The sequence below is a fragment of the Somniosus microcephalus genome, chromosome 8 (assembly GCF_052327205.1).
Source record: "Somniosus microcephalus isolate GS21.2 chromosome 8, FLI_Smic_1.0, whole genome shotgun sequence".
NCBI classification, from domain to species: Eukaryota; Metazoa; Chordata; class Chondrichthyes; order Squaliformes; family Somniosidae; genus Somniosus; species Somniosus microcephalus.
The window spans coordinates 269,059,478-269,063,648 of NC_140994.1; positions in this window are offsets into that span (position 1 = coordinate 269,059,478).

The window sequence follows — 4,171 nt, forward strand, 5'->3', positions numbered from 1 at the left end:
ATCTGGTGGTAAACGCTTCACCAAAATTGATCTAGCCCAGGCGTACTTGCAAATGGAGGTAGAAGAAGCTTCGAAACATTACCTTACAATCAACACCCATAAAGGTCTCTATCAATACAACCGGCTGGTGTTTGGAGTAGCCTCGGCTCCGGCTATCTGGCAAAGGGCGATGGATCAGGTCCTGCAAGGGATTCCAGGGACCCAGTGTTATTTGGACGACATCTTGGTCACGGGCGAAAATGACGGTGATCACCTCGCTAACTTGGAGAAGGTGCTCGCCAGATTAAAGGAATATGGGCTACGAGCTAATCGCCACAAGTGCGAGTTTTTCCAGAAACAGATCTCATATTGCGGCCATGTCATCGATGAAGAGGGGTTACATAAGCCCCCTGACAAGATTGAGGCAGTAGTCAAGGCTCCAGCACCGGAAAATGTGTCACAACTGAGGTCGTTCCTCGGGCTGGTAAAATATTACCACAAGTTCTTACCAAATTTGTCTACGGTATTACACCCGCTGAACACCCTACTGCAAACAGGGGTACCATGGAAGTGGGATGACGAATGTAGACGAGCTTTCCAGAAGTGTAAAGAATTGATCACATCAAAGGAGGTGTTGGCCCATTTCAACCCAGCACTATCAATTCGTTTGGCATGTGATGCATCACCCTACGGCATTGGAGCGGTGCTGTCGCACAAATTCCAGACGGGTTGGAGAGGCCAGTAGCCTTTGCGTCTCGGTCACTAACCTCAGCCGAGCACAACTACGCCCAGATTGACAGGGAGGCCCTCAACCTAGTATGGGGAGTAAAAAAATTCAACCACTATCTGCATGGACAGAAGTTCACCTTGCTGACTGACCACCAACCACTTGTCTCCATCTTTAATCCTAAGAAGGGCGTGCCAGTAATGACTGCACAGCGGTTACAAAGATGGTCCCTGTTTCTAGGGGCGAATCAATATGAAATAGAATATAAAGGCACGAGACAGCATGGGAATGCTGGTGGGCTATCGCGCCTGCCACTGCCTACTGTGGAGGAAGCACCAGCAGTGGACCCTATCGAGATATTTCATTCGTCGATAATTGAACGATTGCCAGTAACAAACGCGAATATAGAGAAGGAGACCCGCAATGATCCGATGCTGTCACGGGTATACGAATTGACGGTGAGGGGATGGCCAACACATGGCGACTCACTGTTGCCAGCATTCTCATCCAGAAGAGAACAGCTGTCAGTATGCCAGGGGACAGTAATGTGTGGATCCAGAGTGGTGATTCCACCCAAGTTAAGGGAGAGAGTGCTAAATGAGCTACATGAAAGTCATCTGGGGGGAGTGAAAATGAAAAGCCTAGCTAGGGCTTATGTGTGGTGGCTGGGAATCGATCAACAAATCGAAGCCCTAACTAAGAGCTGCTTAGGATGCCAGAAGGTCCAAAATGCACCACCACATGCCCCTCTACACCCATGGGAGTGGCCCTCCTCTCCATGGCAACGGGTGTGTGATGAAATATGCCATTCATCAGGCACTGTATTCCCTGTGCTTAGTTTAGTTTCAGTTTCATTTCCTTACCTGTATTGTATTGTGTGTAGGGCTCCGCCCATACCTGGCCCCTACTTAAGCAAGCCCCAGCGTGTCTCACAGCAGTACAGCAGATCTCTGGATGAGAGACACTTCTCCAATGTGTATTACTTTCTGAGTTAATAAAAGCCTTGCTTTGCTCCGTTAACGTCGAGTCTCGGATTCATTGAGGCACATCAGGGTGCACATTGATTTCGCTGGTCCATTCATGGACTCAATGTTCTTAATAGCAGTGGATGCTCATTCAAAGTGGCCTGAGGTGATAAAGATGTCTTCAACCACTACAGAGAAAATGATTGCAGTCCTACGGACCATATGTGCCAGAAACGGTTTGCCAGAGCAGATCTGCTCTGATAATGGACCACAGTTTGTGTCCGACGAGTTCCAAAAATTCATGAAAAGGAATGGGGTAAGGCATTACACATCCGCCCCGTATCATTCAGCCAGCAATGGATTGGCTGAGAGGTTCGTACAAACCTTTAAGAAGGCGATAAAGGCCTTGTGCGACGAGGAAATTCCACTACAGCATAAGATGGACAATTTCTTATTAAATTACCGAAACGCGACACATGCAGTTACCAACCAGACCCCGGCCATGATGTTCTTTAACCGAAGGTTGAGATCTCGTCTGGACTTGCTCAGACCAAATGTGCAAAGAAATGTTGAGGATAAACAATTCCAGCACATCAATGAGAAGCCGACAAGGAGCTTCAATGTAGGACAACCAGTCTTGGCCCGTGACTACCGAACAGAGAAATGGCAACCCGGAACGATATGTACAAGGCAGGGGCCATTAATGTACACAGTGGATGTCGGGGAGAACATTGTGAGACGCCACGTCGATCAGATCTTAGCATCACAGGAATGCATCAACCCCATGTCTCGAGTACCTGGGGATGAACCCGACATACCGGTAGCATCTACTTCAGACCCAGTAGCAGTGGAACCCGATGAACTACCCAATGAAGGGGGGTCAGAATCACCTCTGCACCAAGAACAAGAACCTCCGGAAAGGCGCTATCCCGAAAGGGTCAGGAAGCCGCCCCAAAGACTGAATCTATAAATGGACTTTTGTTATTGAATGTACATGTAAAAATGTAATTGTTATTTGAATATTAAGGGGGTATTGTTAATCTAAAAAGGGAGGAATTGTAGTGTATGTGCTTTAAGTCAGAACTACTTTTTACAGCTCCTGTATACTGTAGTACCGGCAGTGACCACGCCGGTATATAAGCTGTGCGCATGCCTCTGTACCCCAGTCTAGAGATTACCCTCCTCCAATAAAGACCTGTTATTTGTTTATGTACAGCATCCATGTAATTATTTATCCACTGAACCACGGATCTAACAGTTATTGAAAAACATCATACTCTCCGAATCACGGATCTAACAGTGGCAATGAGTGTCGATTCGAATCTGCAACTCTGCATTTCCTTTCGAGGATTCGCTCTGGGAGGGCAGTGGAAGAAAGTCGAGGCCAGAAGCACGGGCGTCGACCACGAGCAACCGCCCAGTCGTCCGTCAGAGAGTGAACATCGCAGGGGAGGCTGTGGAGAGCTGGGCTTGGTTCCCCAGCCATGACGATCAGCAACAGACTGACGACAGGCACAGCGCAGACCCTTCCCAGACAGCGGCGGCTGGAGCCGACCGACGGCGGAGAAAAAGCCGAGCAGCGTCAACGGGGTAAGATAGAGGGTGAAGCGCACAGGGCGCAGCCGGGGGTTGAAAACCGAGCGGCGTCGAGGAAAAACAAAATGGAGAGAGAGAGGGTAAAGCAGCAGCCGGGTTCAGGACCGAGCGGCGGAAATGGGAAAGGCGCACAGAAAAAAAAACGCGCAGAGCACAGCCAGGGCTCAAGGGCTGAACAGTGTCCGCGGGGAGAAGAAGGGAGAGCGTGCGAGACGCCATTGAGCCGCGGAGAAGAAGGAAGAGCGCGGGAGGCGCCATTTTTAGAAGCCGCAGCGGAGAAGAAGGGCGAGCGCAGGAAGAAAGGAAAGCGCGGGAGACGCCATTTTTGACAGTTAAATCACACCCAGGGATGCCGAAGAGTGGCAGTATCTCTACGTTCGACAATGAAGTCGAAGATTGGGCGACATATGTGGAACGTATTGAGGTGTACTGCAGGGCGAATGAAGTGCCAGATGCTAGGGAAAGCACTGGTTTTGTTAAATTCCATGGGTGCAAAAACTTATGGGTTACTGCGAAACCTAATAACCCCAGAGAAGCCTGTGAACAAGAATTTCGAAAGCATAGTAGAAATCCTACAGGACCACTTAAACCCCACACCGCTGCTGATAGCAGAATGATTTAAGTTCCATAAAAGGAACCAACATAAAGACGAAAGGAATGCTGAGTACTTAACGGAACTGCGCAAGCTATCGAAACACTGCCAGTTTGGAGTGGGACTAGCAGATACGTTAAGGGACAAGTTTGTGTGTGGGCTGCAAAGTGAAGGAACCCAGAAACGGCTTCTATCAGAAAAGGATCTTACGCTGGACAAGGCTTTCAGTATGGCAGTATCACACGAAGCAGCCACAAGGGGCGCTGCAGAGATACAACGGAGACCGCAAGAATATGGCACCAATGAAATGTC